This window comes from Gopherus flavomarginatus, chromosome 8, assembly GCF_025201925.1.
Source record: "Gopherus flavomarginatus isolate rGopFla2 chromosome 8, rGopFla2.mat.asm, whole genome shotgun sequence".
Taxonomy (NCBI): Eukaryota; Metazoa; Chordata; order Testudines; family Testudinidae; genus Gopherus; species Gopherus flavomarginatus.
In genome coordinates, this window is record NC_066624.1 from 52,250,949 (window position 1) to 52,274,548 (window position 23,600).

Sequence of the window (23,600 nt, forward strand, 5' to 3'; positions counted from 1 at the left end):
TGAGACCCCAGCTGAGTGGGGGGACACTCTGGCAGGGCATGTCGGCTGCCAACCAGGTTTGCCTGGTCCAGACGTGCTGCTGGGAAGTGATTACACAGCAGGGAGGGAGCTACCAGGGACAGGGCTCAGGGGGCTGTGACCCCAGGCCCAGCCAGCGAGAGGAAGCAGGTCCCACTCCCTGCCCAAGCAGCTGAATCACAGACTGAGCTGCAGAGGGATCCCTCCTTGGAGAAGCTGAGGGAACTTGCTGGCCACAGAGCTGCAAACCGCCTTGGGGAAGGCTGCAGGGAAAGAGTGCTGCAGAAGAAGGGATTCCTGTACCGGGAATGGGCTCCCCAGGGGGAAGTAGAACTGGGGAGAATCGGGAGGCAGCTGGTGGTGCCCCAGGAATCCACAGGGTTCTTCCCATTCGAGCTGTTGTATGGGAGGAGAGTGAGGGGACCCCTGGACCTGAAAAGGGAGGATTGGGAGGAGAAGGGGGAAGACCCCCTGGGGGATTTCTTCCCTGAGGTGGGAGCCAATCTCCCCATCAGGTGTTCCCAGTTCAGAGTCACTGGGAAAGCAGCCCAGAACCTGGAGAGAGAGGTCAAGGACATGCTGGTTTTAGATGTGATCCAGCCGTTTTACAGTCCATGGGCCTCATCCGTGGGGCTGATCCCCAAGGGAGACAGGATGATCTGGTTTTATGGGGACTATCAGAAGATTAAAGCCATCACAGTGTCCGATGCCAACCCCATGCCTAGGCCTGGGGAGATTCTAGACAAGCTGAGGGGGATGGAGAACTTGGCCCTGACAGACACTGATAACGTGCATCTTTAGCCAGACCTGGGAGGAATAGGTGTCCCAGGTGAAGAGGGGGCTGGGCTGCCTCAGGGAGGTGGGACTGACGGTAAAAGCTGGAATGTGTAAGGGGAGACGGCAGAGGCTTAGTGTCTGGGCCACAAAGTGGGAAGCGGCTGCCCAAGCCCAGAGCTGGCCAAGGCCAAGATGGGGGCTCTTAACCAAGAGAGCCCGAATCGCAGCCCAGAGTGCTAGGAGAAGACCTCGTCCCAGTTTGAACCCCAGGGTTATTGAGGATAGCAAAAGGGTTCAAGCCGCATAAACCCTTCCCACATGTGGCCTGCAAGTGCCATGAAGCACACCCGACCTAAGGGAGGGTGTGAGACTGGACTGTCCTGGTGTAACTCACACCAAGGAATGGGAGAGATGCTGGGGCATCCATGGGAATGTTGGTGGGTTCGAACTTCCCCAGGTCACTGACTGAAGTGACCTCGCTCAGTTCGGTCTCGAAGGGGGGAAGAGATGTGATGAACTAGGAATGTTCTTAATGTTTTCTCTGAATACTGTGTTGGTGCCTCATTGTCCCCTAGGCAGTTCTTAAGTAGCTGGCAGAGCAAAGGGCCAGTGCGCCTAAATGCCTGACACTCTTGACTCCTAGCAACGGATGGCCTGGGCCCCTCCTCTGCAAAGGTGCCAACTGAAGGTGTTGGAGACAAAGAGATCAAGTGACCTCGTGGCCCGGGAAAGGAACGGAGGAGGGGCTGGAGGGAGTTGTTAGTCTGAATCTGGCTGGGGAATGGAGAGAGGAGCCCTGATGTGTCTTGGGTTTCCCAACAGGATTGTGGCCTCCCTGGGGGCCCCAGCTATACCTAACTAAAGGGGGTCCTGTTGTCTGTACTGGCAAGACCTGTTTTAGACTGTGTTCCTGTCATCTACATAAACCTCTGTTTTACTGGCTGGTTTAGAGTCACGTCTGACTGCGAAGTGGGGGTGCAGAACCCTGTGGCTTCCCCAGGACCGCGCCAGGATGGACTCACTGTGGGAAGCGCACGGAGGGGCAGAGGATGCTGCATGCTCCAAGGAGAGATCCAGGAGGTGAAGCCGTGGGAGCTTCTTGCCCTGCAGACAGTCTGCTCTAAGGGAGAGGAGGCTCCCCAAAGTCCTGCCTGGCTTGGTGGGGAGCAGTTCCAGAGCATTGCCCGGGGACTCTGTGACAGTAGCTATTACAGGGATGAGAAAAACCCTCCACTCACTGTCTGCTCCAGAGTGCTATAGCAGTGTTTTAAGTGTAGACAGAGTGAAACTAGACCTGGCTCCACTTCACACTGTGGATGCTCAGGCACTAAGACTACAATGACAACAACAGGGCAGTGGGCAGGATTTGAACCTGCACAGGGAAACCCCAATGGATTTCTAGTTCATCACCTTAACCACTCGGCCACAAATACTTGATATACATTTGGCTCATGACACGATGATTCTGTTCTCACTGAATTATCACTTCAAATTGTTTGCTCAGACCAGCTTCCCCAGCACACTCATGGCTGCGCATCAGTGTAAGTGTGTCCTTGGCTGAACAGCGAGAATTCCTGCCCATTTCCCTTCCAGCTGGAGCAGGATGAGAGTGTGTTTGTGTGAACGACATTGCTGTAGACTGTTGTTCATTCCCCACTCTGACAATTCAGACAGTCTCTTTCCTAGTCAAATCTCCAGCACATCGTTCCAATAGCCGGGGGCAGGATTTCTCTGGGGCACTGAAATATTTCCGGGGGCTGGTGCATGAACTCAGCCTTTCATTCCACCCTTGATGTTTCCTGGACTAACAACAGCAGCAGAAAGAAAGAGCTGAGCCAATATCTCCCTGGCAGAGTGGCAAGTGGCCACGTCCCTTCTGTCTGACCATTGCCATTGCAGGAGAGAAGGGTTCACTGGAATCGAATGCCCTGGCTGAGAACAGAAACACAGGGAGGTTTTGCTGTTCATGGATCTGTGCAAATGAAATTGTGTCTCTGTGTGAAATTGAGGTGGGAAATGAAACGCCCACAGGGTGGCCCAATGCCCTAAGGAATGTGGATGAAGGACTCAGGCTGAGAAATGATTTAACAGGGGGTTCTTTTAATTTATTGGCCTGATTAAAACTATGGCTAAAAGCCCCCTGTAACAGGGGCTGTGGGTCAGGACAGGCAGTTCTGTGCAGAGTGTTCAGAGCTGCCCTGTATCTGCCCTTTCTCTGCACTGTCCCTGCTCCCAGAATGCACCAGGCCCTGGACTGAACTCTTCCCCTGCAGGCTGAGCTGATTTCATTTGCTGTGATCCTGTTGGATGGGTGGGGGGGAAGTGACAGTTCCACCCCAGAGCCAACAGCCCGCTGTCACTCAGCACCCTTAACCCCAGCAGTGCAGGTCAGCCAGGAGCTGGGTCCTGTTAGGCGCTTAGGGGCATCTACCCTGCAGCTGGGGGCTCTCCCCAGCATTGTCTGTGGGAGCTCGTGCACTAATGGGGCAGTGGCAGCAGCCACGTGGTGGGTTGGGCTGGTGACCCGGGTCCATCTCCTGGGGTCGACTGGGTTCATGCTCAGGCGACTGGCCCCAGCCACTGGCCAAGCCCCACGGCCACGCTGCTGCTGTTACTGCACAAGCCCCTGACGCCCCCATTCACTCACTGAAGCCAGGAGAAGGTTTGCAGGGACGAGGTGGGAAGGGTTTGACCCCAATATCCCAGAGCTGATTCTCCCCACAAAGGGGTGTGTGCACGTGGTGGGTGCCGTGTACAATGCCCTGTGCCCATGAGGGGGGGCCGGAGCTCTGCCAGCAGGAAGATTTATCCTGCAGGAACCCTGCCTCCCTCCCCCAGGGGTTCCCCTGGAGCAGAGAAGCTGGAGCTGCACAAGCTCCATGGCAGAGGTTCTGGATCAGGGTCTCACGGGCACATTGGGTTCATTCCCTCAGGGCTGCCCTGCCCAGTGCCAGAGCTGCTCTCACTTCTCCAGCACAGAGGGGGCTGCAGGCTCTTTGCCAAGCTGGGTCCCAGCTCAAGGCAGATTTAACACTAGCAGGGGGCCCAAGCATGTGCTGGTGCTGCTCAGGGAGGGAATCTGGACCAAAGACTGATTACAAATTGGGAAACACTAAAGTGGGACTAGAAAGACCCTTGCTGGGATGTGGGGGATAGGTACCGTGTGTACCATGCCCTCACCGAGAAGTCTCTGGGAGAGTGGATTCTTAATGGGTCACCAACACGTCTCATTGGTCCTGATGTCGGCTGCTCCTTTGTTGATACTGACAAGCTAGTTGTGGGCCTTTCCCACTCACCCCATAGCTCCAGAATGCACAGACAGCGATACTGGTGTGGAAGAAATGAACTCCACTCTCAGGTTTCAAGATCCTTAAGATCACTGACTTGCCAGCATAACTGTCAGTGGGTTATAGTTCAGTAGTAGAGTGTTTGACTGCAGATCAAGTAGCCATTGGTTCAAATCCAAGTGTCCCCTTAAAAGCCTGGCCCTTCACAAAAATAATTGCATATCCATTCCCATTATGTTCAGGAGCTCCACTGAATAGAGCTCCTAGAAACACTCAATGTTTTCCTGTGCAAATGCATAAAAATCTAGCAAACATGTCCCTCCACTGAAATCTGTTCTAATCCTCTCAGTGTCTAGTTTATGTTTTCATCAACAAAACAAAGGCACATGAAGACAAATTTGCAGGGCCTTGGCCTCCATGGGCTACAATGTGCAGAACAAGTACCACATCCACTTGGGAGGAATGGACTAGTCTGTATTACATTTGGTAAGTAAGTTGCCATTGGGACCGAAAACTCTACTGGAGGTGGACAGGTGCCCGTTACAAAAATAAAATAACCAAGATTTACCAAACTCCCTGTTACACATTCAATCCTCTGTTTATGCACACGGCATCAATTGGGGCTCTAATAAATGGCAGCCTTCCTTTAACACAGATCGTTGTTCCGTGTAACTTTCAGATACATTCAAATGGCAGCTGTTTAGAGGTCATGTGCTGCTAGTTCATGAGCAGCAGCAGAGTCTCTGTACGTTTACCAGCCGTAGAGCTGGGTGTGTCTGCCTCCAAGTAACTGCAGAGTCAGTGTAGCACCAGACAGTTAATTGCACAGTCTCACTTTCTGGTCTCATTGATCATTTGGGTAGAAACAGCAACCGTTTGGTGGGTTTTGGTTTTTTCCCCCTTCGTTTTCTCCTAAGGAATGTGTGATCTTGAGCATGTTATTTCAAGTTCCCTGTGGGTCAGGAAAATTCCATCTCCTATAAATAGCTGGGGAAGTGACCTGTTTGTATAATCTAAAATAATGGAGCTTTTGTAAAGCAGTTTTGCCTTTAATATACTGGGTTAAAGATAGTAAATAGTAAATTCCACAGCCAGACACCAGGCCAGGATCAATTGATGGGGCCAGGATCAATTAATTCCAGAAGAAACAAACTCTTGGGAAGTAGATGTAATTTGTCCCCAAACCTTTCTTTATTCTCATATGCTCTCAGGGATTCTCTTCTAGAGGGCAGAGTTAAGGTTATCTGGGCATGTACCATCACTCTGTATTCCCTGTTTTTCCAGAGTTTGAGTTTTACTGAACTCAGTGTTCTGGAAGGTAAGAGATATTCACAGTCAAAGTTAACTCTCTGTTAACAAAGGTTTTGTTAGTGGCAAATAATGAGACTAATCCCTCACTGCAGTAATTCACTGACTTCAGTGTGCTCTTCCTCATTTCTAGTTCCAAAAAAATAAGCAAATTTAAACAACCCTGAGAACTAAAATGCTGTGAGAAAATGGAAATTTTAGTAGCTCAAATAATTCAGTTTCTTCTATGTCTTGTGCGTGTGTAAATGGCACAACATGTTAATTTATAAGCACATCTTTCTTAACTTCTTCAAATATTCTGTAGTACATTAGCTATATCAAGTGGATTGTTCAATGCAGTGAGGTTTTCATGCATTGCCCAAAACATATTTTTCATGTTATGTAAATGAACACAACTCATTGAATACAAAATTGTGTATTTCATGCCGTGAACTGTGTCGGTAGCTCAAATTAATAGGCTTGTTTTTTCTCTGTCTCTCTCCATGAAAAAAGAAAGAAACCGTGAAAATACCCATGAAGAGAGGGGGTTTCTGAGAGCTGGGGTAGATATGGAGATATTTATGAAAGAGGGAGAGGCCAAAGTAGGGCCTTCGCTGGAACAAAGGGGGAGGTTTTTTGTGCAGTTTCATTTCAGCCAGCCTCACATCCTGTAGTCCCTACTTCACCACCCCACCAACACAGCCACCTGTGACTCCTGAGATAGCCCCACTGCAAAAACTGCAGAGCCCTCAGCGCTCCCTCTCCTAGCTGGATCCCCTGGCAGCCAGAGTTCTCCGTAGAACTGCTGTGGTTGCTCTCCTGAGTGTCTGATCAAGGATGGCTCCCAGCTTCTCCTGAGAATGCAGCTGAGAAATGACTCACCCTTCTCTAGATTCTCGCCTCTGGGCTCTGAGAAGCAGGATGGGCCCTGTATGATAAAGTCCATGCAACATTCCCCTCTCATCCCAGCCCTGGTTTGTCACTAGTAGCCTGCAGTGCCTGGGTAGCAGCAAAGGATGTTTCCCAACATTCAGGAGACCCCAGCCTGGGACTAAGGTCAGCCCTGCCCAGACCCCACATCCTAAAGCGAATAAGGAAAAGTTATTTACTTGTTCCCATAATATAAGAACTAGGGAACACCAAATGAAAATAATGGGCAGCAGGTTTAAAACAAATAAAAGGAGGTTCTTCACACAGTGCACAGTCAACATGTCGAACTCCTTGCCTGAGGATGTTGTGAAGGTTGGGACTATAACAGGATTTTAAAAAAACCTAGATAAATTCATGGAGGTTAAGTCCATTGATGGCTATTATCCAGGATGGGTAAGGAATGGTGTCCCTAGCCTCTGTTTGTCATAGGGTGGAAATGAATGGTAGGAGAGAAATCACTTGATCATTATCTGAGAGCTACAGGAGGAGGTGGCTAGGCTGAGGAACATCCGTATCCATGAGCAATTCCTGGACAGTATCCATGTGGAAACAGCTGACGTAGCTGTCCCAGTTCACAGGACTACTGACACACCAGTGGAGGAGGAGATGGCTCAGGGTGGACACTGGCAGCTGGTTACTTCTGGCAGCAGGCAGTGCTCCACCCCTGCTGCGAACCCTCCTGCTGTGGTAATAGATAACCGTTATGCTCTTCTTGATACAGGAGAGAAGGAATCACCACCAACAGTTAAGGAGGGGAAGCCTCATAACCCTAAGGCTGGGAGGTCTGCTGCCACCACTGATAATAAGAAACGTAGGGTAGTGGTGGTTGGAGACTCTCTGCTGAGGGGGACGGGGACACCCATCTGTCGCCCTGACCGTTCATCCCGGGAGGTATGCAGCCTGCCAGGGGCCCGTATCCGAGATGTTACAGAGGCATTGTTGAGGATTATCTGGCCTTCTGACTACTACCCCATGCTACTCATCCATGTGGGCACAAATGATACTGTGAGGTGTGACATTGAGCAGATCAAGAGTGACTATAGGGCTCTGGGAGTACGGGTTAAGGAGTTTGGAGCCCAGGTGGTACTCTCTTCGATTCTTCCTGTCGAAGGTAGGGGCCCGGGCAGAGACAGATGCACCGTGGAGGTGAATGCCTGGCTGCGAAGATGGTGTCGCCAGGAGGGCTTTGGCTTCCTCGACCACGGGATGCTATTCGAGGAAGGACTGCTAGGCACAGATGGCGTTCACCTTTCGAGAAGGGGAAAGGCCTTATTTGCTCACAGACTGGCTAACCTAGTAAGGAGGGCTTTAAACTAGGTTCGACGGGGACAGGTGAGCAATCCCCACAGGTAAGTGGGGAACAAGACCTGGGAGATGGGTTGGAAACAGGAGGGAGCATGGGCTATAATGGCAGAGAGAAAGGAGGGTCAGGGCAAAGCTGGAAGGCAAGATCAAACCAGTATCTTAGATGTCAATATACAAATGCAAGAAGTATGGGTAATAAGCAGGAAGAACTGGAAGTGCTAATAAATAAATACAACTATGACATTGTTGGCATTACTGAAACTTGGTAGGATAATACACACGACTGGAATGTTGGTGTGGATGGCTATAGTTTGCTCAGGAAGGATAGACAGGGGAAAAAGGGAGGAGGTGTTGCCTTATATATTAAAAATGTACACACTTGGACTGAGGTGGAGATGGACATAGGAGATGGAAGTGTTGAGAGTCTCTGGGTTAGGCTAAAAGGGGTAAAAAACACAGGTGATGTCGTACTGGGAGTCTACTACAGGCCACCTAATCAGGTGGAAGAGGTGGGTGAGGCTTTTTTCAAACAACTAACAAAATCATCCAAAGCCGAAGATTTGGTGGTGATGGGGGACTTCAACTATCCAGATATATGTTGGGAAAATAACACCGCGGGGCACAGACTATCCAATAAGTTCCTGGACTGCATTGCAGACAACTTTTTATTTCAGAAAGTTGAAAAAGCTACTGGGGGGAAGCTGTTCTAGACTTGATTTCAACAAATAGGGAGGAACTTGTTGAGAATTTGAAAGTAGAAGGAAGCTTGGGTGAAAGTGATCATGAAATCATAGAGTTTGCAATTCTAAGGAAGGGTAGAAGGGAGTACAGCAAAATAGAGACAATGGATTTCAGGAAGGCGGATTTTGGTAAGCTCAGAGAGCTGTTAGGTAAGGTCCCATGGGAATCAAGACTGAGGGGAAAAACAACTGAGGAGAGTTGGCAGTTTTTCAAAGGGAAGCTATTAAGGGCCCAAAAGCAAGCTATTCCGATGGTTAGGAAAGATAGAAAATGTGGGAAAAGACCACCTTGGCTTAACCACGAGATCTTGCGTGACCTACAAAATAAAAAGGCGTCATATAAAAAATGGAAACTAGGTCAGATCACAAGGGACGAATATAGGCAAATAACACAGGAATGCAGAGGCAAGATTAGAAAGGCAAAGGCACAAAATGAGCTCAAACTAGCTATGGGAATAAAGGGAAACAAGAAGACTTTTTATCAATACATTAGAAGCAAGAGGAAGACCAAGTCCAGGGTAGACCCACTGCTCAGTGAGGAGGGGGAAACAGTAATGGGAGACATGGAAATGGCAGAGATGCTTAATGACTTCTTTGTTTCAGTCTTCACTGAGAAGTCTGAAGGAATGTCTAGTATAGTGAATGCTTACGGGAAGAGGGTAGGTTTAAAAGATAAAATAAAAAAAGAGCAAGTAAAAAATCACTTAGAAAAGTTAGATGCCTGCAAGTCACTAAGGCCTGATGAAATGCATCCTAGAATACTCAAGGAGTTAATAGAGGAGGTATCTGAGCCTCTAGCTATTATCTTTGGGAAATCATGGGAGACGGGGGAGATTCCAGAAGACTGGAAGGGGGCAAATATAGTGCCCATCTATAAAAAGGGAAATACAAACAACCCAGGAAACTACAGACCAGTTAGTTTAACTTCTGTGCCAGGGAAGATAATGGAGCAGGTAATTAAAGAAATCATCTGCAAACACTTGGAAGGTGGTAAGGTGATAGGGAATAGCCAGCATGGATTTGTAAAGAACAAATCGTGTCAAACTAATCTGATAACATTCTTTGATAGGATAACGAGCCTTGTGGATAAGGGAGAAGTGGTGGATGTGATATACCTTGACTTTAGTAAGGCATTTGATACGGTCTCGCATGATATTCTTATAGATAAACTAGGAAAGTACAATTTAGATGGGGCTACTATAAGGTGGGTGCATAACTGGCTGGATAACCGTACTCAGAGAGTAGTTATTAATGGCTCCCAATCCTGCTGGAAAGGTATAACAAGTGGGGTTCCGCAGGGGTCTGTTTTGGGACCGGCTCTGTTCAATATCTTCATCAACTATTTAGATGTTGGCATAGAACGTACGCTTATTAAGTTTGCAGGCGATACCAAACTGGGAGGGATTGCAACTGCTTTGGAGGACAGGGTCAAAATTCAAAATGATCTGGACAAATTGGAGAAATGGTCTGAGGTAAACAGAATGAAGTTCAATAAAGATAAATGCAAAGTGCTCCACTTAGGAAGGAACAATCAGTTTCACACATACAGAATGGGAAGAGACTGTCTAGGAATGAGCATGGTAGAAAGAGATCTAGGGGTCATAGTAGACCACAAGCTTAATATGAGTCAACAGTGTGATAGTGTTGCAAAAAAAGCAAACGTGATTCTGGGATGCATTAACAGGTGTGTTGTAAACAAGACACGAGAAGTCATTCTTCCGCTTTACTCTGCGCTGGTTAGGCCTCAACTGGAGTATTGTGTCCAGTTCTGGGCACCGCATTTCAAGAAAGATGTGGAGAAATTGGAGAGGGTAGAGAGAAGAGCAACAAGAAGGATTAAAGGTCTTGAGAACATGACCTATGAAGGAAGGCTGAAGGAATTGGGTTTGTTTAGTTTGGAAAAGAGAAGACTGAGAGGGGATATGATAGCAGTTTTCAGGTATCTAAAAGGGTGTCATCAGGAGGAGGGAGAAAACTTGTTCACCTTAGCCTCCAATGATAGAACAAGAAGCAATGGGCTTAAACTGCAGCAAGGGAGATTTAGGTTGGACATTAGGAAAAAGTTCCTAACTGTCAGGGTAGTTAAACACTGGAATAGATTGCCTAGGGAAGTTGTGGAATCTCCATCTCTGGAGTTATTTAAGAGTAGGTTAGATAAATGTCTATTAGGGATGGTCTAGACAGTATTTGGTCCTGCCATGAGGGCAGGGGACTGGACTCGATGACCTCTCGAGGTCCCTTCCAGTCCTTGAGTCTATGTTAGGTTCAGTCCCTTTGGGGCACCTATCATTGGCCGCTGTTGGCAGACAGGATACTGGGTTGGATGGACCTTTGGCCTGACCCAGTATGGCTGTTCTCATGTTCTTATGAAGGGAGGGAGAAAGCCCTGCAACACAGTTTCTGTAGTGTAGTGGTTATCACGTTTGCTTAATATGCAAAAGGTCCTTGGTTTAGAAACAAGTGAATTTACTGTTTCTGCCTGTCCAGCAAAGCGCTCCTACTGCTGCCACTGTCCTGTTCTGCAGTAACCCCAACCCCTGCATGGCAGATGGCAGTGAAATGAGCTGAGCAAAAAGCCTTGGCATCAGCAGGGGAAAGCTAGATGGTCTGGGCCAGTCACCTTTTGAAGCCTTGTGACTTGGCCTTCTCTGCCCTGGGAGGTTGGCCTACAGAGGTCGGCTCTTCCTGCTGGCCTCCTTTGTGTGACATGCCAAAGGAGGGAGTGAGGCAGGAATGGGGCAAAAGAGGAAAGTCGAGCTGAGGAAGGCAGGGCAGAAGCTAAGCACCTCAGTGCTGCTAAGTGGGGTTAGTAGAGCACCACCATTCGTTCTGCAAAGCCTGGGGAGGTGCAGTTGGCTGCTGGGAGGTAGAATCCTGTGCCCGCCTCTTGACTTCCCAGGGATGGCTACTTGCAGCCCAGGAGAAGGACGGTTCTGGGTGAAAGAAAAACCAGCAAAGCTATGGGAGGAAATTTGGGTGCAGGGTGCTGGCTCTGCGCTGGGGGAGGGGATTGGGGTGTAGGAGGGGTGATGCTTACCTCGGGCAGTGCAGCTCCCAAAATGATCGGTACAGACAACCCTGCGTCAGCAGCTCCTAGGTGGGCCATGCCAGGGTGTGTCCAGGTGCTGCTGCATGCAGGCGCTGCCCCCAGAGCTCCCATTGGTTGCAATTCCTGGCCAATGGGAGCTGCGGAGTTGGTACTCGGGGCAGGGGCAATGAATGGAGACTTTCCCCCCGCCCCAGGGGATGCCGGGACATGCCAACCACTTCTGGGAGTGGCACGGAGGGATGGAGGTAGAGTGGGCAGGGAGCCACCTTAGTGCTGTTGGCACATCTCTGCACACCCATGGGGGGAGGGGAGCAGAGGTCGCCCATGTGCTGCCTGGGGTAGGAGCAGTGCACAGAGCTGCCTCCCCTACTGGGTCTATTACAAGAGTGGATGGGTGGGGTCTTTTGGCCTGTAAGGTGCAGCAGGACGGACTAGATGATCACATTGGTCCCTTCTGACCTTAAAGGCTCCGAGTCTAAAAGTGAGAAGGAAGTAAAGGAAGTTTTTAAAAAAAAAAACACCAAACATTGTAATACAAAGATGACTCCAACAGCTCATTGTACAGTCCCTCTCCTTTCTTCCTCCATTGTGTGTTGAATGACCTGTAGTACATTGATTGTCTCATTCCATTGATAAACTGATACAATTCAACTGAAATTAAACCAACTCCCAAGGGAGAAAACATCACATCACTGCATTGGCTGGGAAGTGAACCCAGGTCAACTGCTTGGAAGGCAGCTATGCTCGCCACTACACCACCAATGCATCTGGCAAAAGTGTCACTTATGCTTGCAAAATGAGGATAGAGCAGCATTGAGGAGATTTTTGGCCTGTTAAAATGTACTGGATTCTCATCACTAAAAAAAAACACCTCTATCTTCACTTGAGTTTGAACCATCAGCCTTTCAATTAGCCACCAAAGTTGTTAATCACAGGGTATGTCTACACTATGGGATTATTCCGATTTTACAGAAACTGTTTTTTGGAAACAGATTGTATAAAGTCGAGTGCACGCGGACACACTAAGTATATTAATTCGGCGATGTGCGTCCATATACAGAGGCTAGCGTCGATTTCCGGAGCGTTGCACTGTAGGTAGCTATCCCATAGCTATCCCATAGTTTCCGCAGTCTCTCCCACCCACTGGAATTCTGGGTTTATGTCCCAATGCCTGATGGGGCAAAAACAGTGTCGTGGGTGATTCTGGGTAAATGTCATCACTCACTCCTCCCTCCGTGAAAGCAACGGCAGACTATCATTTTGTGCCCTTTTCCCTGGATTGCCTGGGCAGACGCCATAGCACAGCAACCATGGAGCCTGTTCAGCTTTTTTTCACTGTCACCGTATGTCTACTGGATGGTGCTGACAGACGCGGTGCTGCAGCGCTACACAGCATCATCCTCTTGCCTTTTGCAAGTTAGCAAAGATGGTTACCAGCCATACTGTCCTGTCTGCTGCTTTGCAAGCTCTTTTTTGATTCTGGGACTGCACAGTCACCTGTGCTGATCGGCGCTCCACGCTGAGCAAACAGGAAATAAAATTCAAAATTTCACGGGGCTTTTCCTGTCTACTTGGCCAATGCATCCGAGTTCAGATTGCTGTCCAAAGCGGTCATAATGGTGCACTGTGGGATGGCGCCTGGAGGGCAATACCATTGAATTGTGGCCACACTAACCCTAATCCGAAATAGCAATACCGATTTCAGCGCTACTCCCCTCATCGGGGAGGAGTACAGATACCGGTATTTAGAACTCTTTATATCGATATAAGGGCTTCATTGTGTGGACGGGTGCAGGGTTAATGCCATTTAACGCTGCTAAATTTGATATAAACTCATAGTGCTGACCGGGCCAGAGAGAGCAGCAGGTTTCCCCTATAGTTTCCCGCTCCTGTGCCACCAGCCACTGCCCCTCTGCTGCACACCCTTCACCCTTAACCCCTGCACCCCCTCCTGCACACACGTGGGGACAGTGACCCGTGTGCATGGAGCAGCTGGCATTGCTACCCGCTCCTGCCTGGAATGCTGCTCCTCTGGGCACCCCTAGGAGCTGCAGAGGGGGGGTGGGGGCGCAAGAAGCCACATCATCTGAGTTCCCTGCATCCAGGTCACTTTCCTCAGCTGCGCTTCATCAGGGGAGGGCAGAGAGCAGCAGCTTCTGATGCTCCCCTCACAGCACAGCCCAGGTGGGGAAAGTGACCAGGACGCATGGAGCACATAGTGTTGCACCTCGCTCCCCTCAACCCTCTATGGGGCCATGGAGGAGCACTGGGGCAGGGAAGAGCAGTGAGCACCTTTGCAATGCCACACAGTGCCCTTTGACCCCCTGGAGCCCTGAGCGGCTGCTGGGAGGCCCTACCCCTAAGGCCAGCCAAGCTCCCCAGCAAGAACAGCAGAGAACACAGTGAGACTGGCCACACACTGAGCAGTGGTAGCCTGGTCAGCACATAATGGAGGCTTGGGTGGGCTCAGCCTCCCCAAAACTTGCATTGACAAGGAGACAGTGGAGCCCATGACTAGGGGCCCTGGAGAAATTATGTCCCCCTGGAAAAGTCTCCCCCATGTCAGCCCCTGGGCCAGAGGAGCTCTCACTCTGTGCTACGGCCCAGGGACTGCAGCAGGAGCACAGAGCTTCTCTGGTCTTGGGGCCACAGTGGGGTAGGGGTAAAGGAGTGACAGTGTGGGGCTAGTGGGGGAAGGGGTGGAACAGAGGTGACATAGTGGATGGGGCTGTGGGTGGAAGGTGTGGCAGGTGGCAGAGCCACAGATAGAAGTGAGGGGGCCTAGTTCCAGTGCTGGGACCCCTGCACTTGTTCTCCCTTTCCCTGGGCTTTGGCATCACTAGCCCCTGCTTAACGTGTAGGGTTCAGCGGTCCCCAAAATGTGGGGCATAACTCCTAGGGGAACAGAGAGGAAGATTCATAGGGGCACCTCAGGGGCTGAGCCAGCCCCCGTGGAGGGAGCACCAGTCAGCCCGACTCTGTCCCAGGTCTTTTCCAACCCCACCCTCAGCCTGGGCCCCTGATTGCCAGCTCGGCCTTGACCCCCTTAACCCTGTCTGCACCCCTCTCTTCGGCAAGCAACACCCCACTCCCAGCCCCAGTTTTCAACTGTGGCTCCAAGGGCCAGCAGCCATGGATAAGAGGGCACAGTGTGAAATGTTTGGGGACCACTGCTTTAGGGTGACGTTCTGAATCACTTCTATGCAGTCCAATAAAAACTATTCCTCACCCATCAGGACCGACTAAGTAAGTTCTGCTGCCCTTCACTCATGCAGGAAGGATAATAACATTTCATACCACTCAGTGCTAAAGTGATTTGTAACCCGCCACCAGCTAAAACTGGTCATTTTGGGGAAGTGGCCCCATCAGGCTGCATACCTAGGCAGAGTAGGTGTGTCTATGCAAACACGGTCTGTTCCTGAAGCCTTTCCCACAGCTGGTCAGTAGGTGTGAGGGGGGGAGCTCATTCAGCCCCTGCTTCCGCTTAGTATTTAAAAACACCTTAGTGGCCCTATCTCTGCAGGCCTTAGATTTCTCGTCCTGTCCATTTCCTGACATCTCAGGTGAGGTGGTTGAGTGTTTAAGGTGATAGACTGCTAATCCATTGTGCTCTGTATGTGTGGGTTCAAATCCCATCCTCATCAGATGCATTTAGTCTTTATTTCTCCTTTCTAGACAGCCATCTCCCACTTTGGTACATGACAGATCAAACAAAAGCCTGCTCAGAACCCCCCTTGCTTTAAATAACATGTCTAAATCTCAGGTTTCTAAAAAAAAAAAAAAACTCTAGGCCTGTATGTCTTAGTTTTTATCTCAAAAGGTAACAGCCTCATAATCTCCCCTAAACATCCTGAGACCTCCCCAAATTATTAAAATACCCCAGCTCTCAGCAAGGTCATGACAGTGACCCACAGCTAGAGTGTCTAGGCTAAGCTGTTCTGAAGGAGGCAACTCAAACATTTTCTCCCTGCTTCCCTTGGCACGGTCTAACTGGGGAAACAAAATTCCCCAAACTAAAAATTTTCGGCTGAAAAACCAATACTAGATATTTGAGGACTTTGGTTTGAATGTATTATTATTATTATCTTCTGATTTATGAATCAGTTTTGTCATCCAGGTGTGTTTCCAGCTGTTGATTTTTGGGGGAGAGATGCCAAGTCATGATGTCTCTTCCCCTCTTTCATAATTTCTTCCAACTTTCTAGAAAGCTCCTTTGCTATGATGTGAGTCAAGCAGTGTCCATTGTTGCTGTGTTATCTCGGTGAAGTCTGCATTGTACACAGTTTCTGGGATAGTCCTTGGGACTGTAGCCACCTTTAATGGGTCAGCAGTGAGTCTGGCTCCTCCATTTTTGCACCTGAAAGGCTGGTGGGGGGCATTTCCCAACCTCATAACATATTTCTGTAATGCACACAGAGCAAACTTCATAACTTCCCAAACCAATGTGAGCGCATAGAATGCAAGAAGACATTAAGGTTCAACAGATGAACAGTTCAAGATTTTTGAAATGATACCTCACCAGGCAGACTTTGTTCAAATGTATCATCACTATATGAGAGTGGTGAATATGAGGCTTCCAGGGTGCTGCTTTGAGCACAGCGTGCCACACCTGGGCTTCCATTGCAATGGGAATGTACCCTTAGAATCCATCTCTCCTGGGATAAAGATGGCAGCATGGCTGGCCTGGGTCATCTGACTTGGGCTCATGGAGCTAAAGCTGAGAGGCTAAAAACTGTGGTGCAGATATTTGTGTTCACACTGAAGCCTAGGTTCAGAAACCCTCACTCCTCGTGGGGTCTCAGAGGTTGGGTTCAAGTCCATATGTCTGCACTGTAATTTTATAGTCTTGCAGTCCAAGTCCCATAACCCTGAGTCAGCTGACCTGGGCTTTGAGACAGGTGACCTGGGTGTTTTATTCATAGTGTAGACATAACATTAGGATAGGTCTAGGAGCCCAGAAGGTTGGGAGGGAGTTTAGCAAGTGGAAATGGTAAAACTGCAGGGAAGTATTACCCTGGACTCATGGCAGTTCTCCATTGGTCTGTCTGCTTTTGAGGCAGGGATAACAACTGCCAGTGGTGCCCTGTTGAGTGTCTTTTGGGGTACCTGCTCTTGCCTATTGTCAGAAGGACCTTTGGTCTAGCCCAGTGTGGGTTTTCTTATGGTTTAAATTACACACACAGGCACTGATAACAGAGTTACTGAACGTTTGGGAGTTAGGAGCTGGTAAGTCAGCGATCCAGTCCCCTCATGGATGACCCCCTCCCTCTGGGACAGGGGCAGGTCTGAGCTCTCACACCAAATGCACATTGTGGCTGCCAGAATCTGTGGCCAGCTCATTTAGTTTATGCCAAGGGTTGAGTCCTGCTTTGTGCCCAGTGTCTGAGAATGAAAATCCTAAACCACCCTATGAAATAATGAATGCAGCAGGATGTGCTATTGTCCCTGCCCCAAAGCAGGCAATGCCATTGAGTCCAGGGTAATACTTCATTGCTGTTTTACCTTTTTTGCTTGCTAAACTCTCTCCCAACTTTGAGGGGGCCCAGAGCCCAGTATCGAGCCTGAGCTGAGACATCTACACTGCACATTTACCACCCCACGGCCAAAGCCTCGGGAGCCTGAGCTGACATTGGGTAGCCCTGGATGTTTCATTGCAGCATGGACATAGCGTAGCATTATGTCTGCACTGTCATAAACACACCCAAGTCACTATTCTCAAACACTGGGTCAGTTGATTCAGGCTTGTGGGGCTTGTGCTGCAGGGTTATAAAATTACAATGTAGACACTTGGGCTTGAGCCCAGCCTCCGAGACCCCACAAGGAGTGAGGGTCTCCTAACCTGGGCTCCAGTTTGAGCCTAAATGTCTACACTGCAGTTTTTAGCCTCACAACCTGAGCCCCAAGAGTCCAAGTCAGATGATCCAGGCCAGCCGGGCCACACTGCTTTTATTACGTTATAGATGCCCTCTCAGGGTATGTCTACATTGCAGTGTAAGCCCAGGGTTAGCAGAAGTCATGTCAGCAGCCCCAACGCATAAACATAAACCAAGAGGAAAAGACCCACCCTCCAAATAAGCTGGGCAGTGTCCATCTCCCTATGGTTCATAAGTCCAGCAACCAAAAGTCCTTTAACATGAGCCATCCCCTCTCTGCACCCCACTCACAGCTGTTGTCCTTAGTCAGTGCAAGCCCAGAGGTGCCTCTGTACAGTTCACCTGCCATCCTGGGTGGAAAAGGGGGGAAATAAGAAGGCACTGTACTCACTATGTTGTCTAGGGACTCACTCATCCCTCCACAGCCACCCTGTCCTAACCCCTAAATTTTAGTATTAGGACCCATGCGCCAGCCCATTTGGCTTTCGAACCCCTGTCCCTTGCCTAGCAAGTGCTACTGAACTGAGCGTGAGTCCCTCAGTCGAGGTCTGCAGAGCACAGTTGTGCTACCCTCAATTCACACAACAAGGATAACAACGCTTTATTTCTCCTGCCCCAATAACAAGTAGACTGGGAATCCAAGACCAGGCAAAAGTGATCATTTCGGCAAGCAATCCAACATATTTCCAACATACTGTAAAATCCACATGCAGACTCATACATGAAACCTTGCAAGAAAATCTTCCTGAGGGAGTCTGAAGCACCTGCTGCTGGAGGGAAGGAGGGAGCTGTGGGTTGGGATTGAGGGGCACTGGGAATAGGAGGGGGCTGTGGATTGGGATTGAGGAGTAGCGTGAGGATGAGGGGCCTGTGGGTTGGGATTGAGGGGGCTGTGAGTAGGGACAGAGGAGAAGGGTGAAGAGGAGTAGGCTCTGGTTGGGAGTGAGAAGCAGTGTGCATAGGAGGGACTGAAGTTTGGGACTGAGGGGCACTGGGAAAAGAGGGGACATGGGTTTAGGCTGAAGAGCATCGTAATTTGGGGATCCAGCAGGAAAGGGGAAAGCAGCAGGTGATTCTAATTCCTAGGGATACTCTATGTGTTTGTACGTGTGTGTGCGTGCAGGGAAGGAACATGCTATATGCCCAGAGGCCTTTATTCCTCCAGGCTGCAAGAATAGAGGGGCTGTCAGGAAGTTGCCCCTTCAAACCCACACACAAAAAGGCCCTTCTGAGGAAAGGGAAAATCCTGAAGAGAGAAAGTTATGTCAAAGAGGACTCCAGAGGGACAGTTTAAGACTTGGGGAGTAGTTTATCACCTGCCCAGGGACTTGAATCCTGGACCCTCAGATTAAAAGTCTGATATTCTGCCAACTGAGCTTGCCAGACTCACAAAGTAAAAGAGCAACTTGGTGTGGAGGAGAACTAGTCAAGAAAACAAGAGTGGGAAACAGTAGGGAAAACCTGCTGCTCTCTCTGGCCTGGTCAACACCAAGTTTATATCTAATTTAGCAGCATTAAATCACATTAACCCTGCACCCGTCCACACAACAAAGCCCTTTATATCGATATAAAGGGTTCTTAATACCGATATCTGTACTCCTCCCTGACAAGGGGAGTAGCGCTGAAATCGGTATTTGCCATGTCGGATTAGAGTTAGTGTGGCAGCAATTCAGTGGTATTGGCCCCCTTTGAGCTCTGCTTGCAGAGGCAATAAAGTCAGTGTTGTTTCAAATTCCTGCATTCTTTATTACTTCCTCACATAAACAGGGGGATCACTGGCACAGTAGCCCAGGAGGGGTGGGGGAGGAGGGAAGCAACGGGTGGGGTTGTTGCAGGGGCACCCCCTGGAATGGCATGCAGCTCATCATTTCTGCGGGATGTCTGGGGCTCTGACCCAGAGTGGCCGTTTGCCTCTCTTGTTCTTTAGTAGGCTTGCCTGATAGTCTAGACAGGACTGACTCTCCCTTTAGACAAAACTCAAAGAAGGGAATGACCTGGGGAGTCATTCCCATTTTTGTCCATGTGCCCCTGGCCAGCCTCACCGAGGTCGGCCAGGAGCATCCATGACAGCAGCAGACTGTACAGTATAACTGGTAACTGTCATTGTCAACTTGCAAAGCAGCAGACAGGACGTTATGGCTGGGAACCATCTTTGCTAACTTGAAAAGGCAAGGGGATGCTGCTGTGTAGTGCTGCAGTACCGCGTCTGTCAGCATCATCCAGTAGTCATACGGTGACGGTGAAAAAAGGCTGAATGGGCTCCATGGTTGTCGTGCTATGGCATCTGCCCAGGCAATCCAGGGAAAAGGGCGCGAAATGATGGTCTGCCATTGCTTTCACAGAGGAAGGACTGAGTGATGACATTTACCCAGAATCACCCACGACACTGTTTTTGCCCCATCAGGCATTGGGACCTCAACCCAGATTTCCAATGGGTGGGAGAGACTGCAGAATCTATGGGATAGCTATGGGATAGCTACCCACAGTGCAACGCTCTGGAAATTGACACTCACCTCAGTATATGGACGCACACCGCCGAACTAGTGTGCTTAGTGTGTCCACGTGCACTCGACTTTATACAATCTGTTTCCAAAAACTGGTTTCTGTAAAATCAGAATAAACCCATAACGTAGACATATCCTGTGATTAACAACTTTTGGTGGCTAATTGAAAAGCTGATGGTTCAAACCCAAGTGAAGATGGAGGTGGTTTTTTTTAGTGATGAGAATCCAGTTCATTTTAATGGGCAGAAAATCTCCTCAATGCTTGTCTAGCCTCATTGGGCAAGCATAAGTGGTACTTTCAACAGATGTGTTGGTGGTAGTGGTGAGCATAGCTGCTTTCCAAGCAGTTGATCTAGGTTCAATTCCCAGCCAGTGCACTGATGTGATGTTTTCTCTGCTGGGAATTAGTTTAATTTCAGTCACATTGTATCAGTTTTTCAATGGAATGAGAGAATAAATGTTCTGCAGGTCATTCAACACACAATGGTGAAAGAAAGGGGTGGGACTAGACAACGAGCAGGTGGAGTTATCCTGATATTACAATGTTTGGTTTATTTTTTTTAAAAAACTTTCTTTACTTCCCTCTCCCTTTTAGAATCAGAGCCTTTAAGGTCAGAAAGGACCAATGTGATCATCTAGTCCGACCTGCTGCACCTTACAGGCCAAAAGACTCCCCTTCCCTCCTGTAATAGACCCAGTAGGGGAGGCAGCTCTGTGCACTGCCCCTACCCCAGGCAGCACATGGACGACCTCTGCCCCCCTCCCCTAATGGGTGCGCAGAGATGTGCCAGCAGCACTAAGGTGGCTCCCTGCCCACTCTGCCTCCGTCCCTCCGTGTCACTCCCAGAAATGGCCAGCATGTCCCGGCATCCCCTGGGGTGGGGGGAGTGTCTCCATTCATTGCCCGTGCCCCAAGTACCAACTCCACAGCCCCCATTGGCCAGGAAGTGCAGCCAATGGGAGCTCTGGGGGCAGTGCCTGCAGGCAGCGGCACACAGAGACCCCCTGGCACGGCCCACCTAGGACCTGCTGCCACAGGGTTGTGTGTACCAGTCACTTTGGGAGATGCAGTGCCCGGGGTAAGCGCCACCCCTCCTGCACCGCAACCCGCTCCCCCAGTGCAGAGCCCGCATCCCACACCCAAATTTTCTCCCAGAGCTTTGCTTGTTTTCCTTTCACCCAGAACCATCCTTCTTCTCTTGGAATGCAAGTAGCATCTCTGGGAAGCCAAGAGGTAGGCTAAGGATTCTACGTTCCAGCAGCCAACCGCACCTCCCCAGGCTTTTCAGGCTTTGCAGAACAAATGGGCTTAGCTTCTGCCCTGCCTTCCTCAGCTAGACTTTCCTCTTTTTCCCCATTCCTGCCTCACTCCCTCCTTTGGCAAGTCACGCAAAGGAAGCCAGCAGGAAGAGCTGGCCGCCATAGGCCAACCTCCAAGGGCAGAGAAGACTAAGCCACAAGGCTTCAAAAGGTGACTGGCCAAGGTCCTCTAGCTTTCACCTGCTGATGCTAGGGCTTTTTCCCAGCTCATTTCACCACCTTCTGTCCTGCAGGGGTTGAGCTTATCACAGCTGTTACCCAAAATTGGGCCAGCTAGTAAGCGTAGGGAGGACTAATGACCCACCAGAGTTTGGCAGAAAGTAGTACATTTATTATACTGATAGCTACGCTCAAAAGAAGCAGCGGGGGTGTCACACTCACAAACCCATGCTCCCAGGACAGGCACAGCACTGGAGATGTCAGGATTCTGCAAGGTAAGTGTCCCACAGTGCGGCTATCGACGGTGCGAGGAAGGTAAGTCTTCCTGAGGCAAAATGAAATATAACGCAGAGAACCACTGGCCAGGCAATCCAGGCAAAGGGCATTCACTGGAGGTACAAGCTTGTGAGTGACTCCTGAGCATGTGGCCCCTTCTCCTTTTAAGGACCTGCACCAAATGGCCTGTGATTAGAGATGAGTTGGCTGCAGCTGGTTGGTCATGCTCTACTTTGGGCAGTGTCCATGCTCTGGGTGTGTGAGTGCTGCCTAATTAGAGTCCCAGACACCTTGTCTACCTGGAAGCTCTTCTGCTCTTCAACCAGCCCATTCATCCCACAAGCATTCCTGGAGGGGGAGTGGGAAAAATTACTTCACAGGTATTCAGAGAGGGAGAGGAGAGAAGTGTAACACACCTATTGAGCATACAGGTTATACATTGCATAGAAATCACTGCTGCACCTACAACAGCAGGGACAGGCCAGTAGGAGCTGGGAAAAGGAAGCCATCATGTTTCTGCCTGGTTTTAAACCAGGGACCTTTTGTGTATTAAGCAAACATGATAACCACTACACTACAGAAACTCTGTTGCAGTGTTCTGCCCCTCCCTTCATAAGAACATAAGAATGGCCATACTGGGTCAGACCAAAGGTCCATCCAACCCCATATCCTATCTGCCAACAGTGGCCAATGCCAGGTGCCCCAGAGGGACTGAACCTAACAGGTAATGATCAAGTGATCTCTCTCCTGCCATCCATCTCCTCCCTCTGACAAACAGAGACTAGGGATACCATTCCTTACCCATCCTGGCTAATAGCCATTCATGGACTTAACCTCCATTAATAGGTAGGGATGTCCTATTGCCCCACAGGAAGTGGAAGGCCCTCGTGTTCAGTCTCAGCAGCACTCATGGAGCAGGGGAAAACACATGGCTGAGGAAATTCCTCATAGCCAAAAGATAGGTCTTGAGCATCACAACTTTGTAGGCTAATGACAAGGTCCACTTATGCCACTGGCTGAGCCTTTCCTCACAGGCCAGCAACCGCTTCTCCCAGTTGGTGTACCCCACCTCGTCCCCAACCAAACGCTAGAAGGCCCAGCTCATCAGCCTGCCCACTCTTGCAGCCCTCCTCTTCTGCTCTGACTGATAGGGAGGAGTATTGAGCCTCCCTCCCTTAGGCCCTTCAGCATTCCTGGGGACACCAACACTGCACAAGTGACTTTGGGCCAGTAGGTCAACCAATAGGGCTGCCTCCTAGGCCAGGCTGCAGCCCAGCTTCAGGACTCAGAGGAAATGCAGCTCGCATCCCTACCGACAGGACTCCAGGCACAGCCAGCCTTCTGGATCAAACATCCCCTCTTGTGTTCAAGTCACAACAGCTAGCGGGCAAAAGACAGACTTTCATGGCCTTTGAGAAAGCAAGACAGAGCCTTGGAAGACCCAGTAGGGTTAGGTGCCACAGCAATTGCTTTCAGATCCCACTGAGACTTCAACTCATATTGCAGGATTCAAAGTCCTGAGTGCTGGCCCTTACACCATGGGACCAATAGGGAACCCCCAGACCTCTGCTAAGGATGACCCTGTGTGGGCAACCCTGCGTTTGCTCACCAAGTTGTCATGCAGCAGTTTGCTGCAGCTCCCAGAGGCATTTCTTAATCCAGACTGAGAGGCCAGTGGGCAAGTGAGGAAGTTGCCCCTTCAGTCCTAGGCAATACATGGCCCTTCCTAGGAAAGGCCAAGCCCTGGAAAGGAGAAGCTGAAATTAAGTAATACCTTCTGAAGATCTTGGACGATATTACAGGAAAAACTGTTTTTTTCATTTACCAGTGACTTGAACCCTAGACCCTCAGATTAAAAGCCTGATTCTCTACCAACTGAACTAGCCATGCTCACACATACAAATGGCAAATTTCATGCAGAAGAGAAATTAGTTATGAAAATGAGGGCAGGAAATAATACAGAAAACTTGCTACTCTTGCTTTCTTAGCAGTCCTAGCCCCAGCCTGCTCCTCCATCTGGTGCCCTGAGGCCTTATTCTTTCTTTAGTTAAATATCAAATCCAGGAGAAAACACA

General features: G+C 49.6%; 1 protein-coding gene and 2 non-coding genes across 6 annotated transcripts in view; all 3 read right to left on the reverse strand.

The window, feature by feature from the left end:
• LOC127056975 (zinc finger protein 883-like) overlaps positions 1-23,600 on the reverse strand; it is a 305,218-nt gene that overhangs the window by 123,346 nt on the left and 158,272 nt on the right. The gene's annotated exons all lie outside the window — the stretch shown is intronic.
• On the reverse strand, positions 12,087-12,158 carry TRNAG-UCC (transfer RNA glycine (anticodon UCC)). The gene has a single exon. It is a non-coding gene; the product is annotated as a tRNA-Gly (tRNA).
• TRNAI-AAU (transfer RNA isoleucine (anticodon AAU)) lies at positions 22,037-22,109 on the reverse strand. Its single transcript has one exon. It is a non-coding gene; the product is annotated as a tRNA-Ile (tRNA).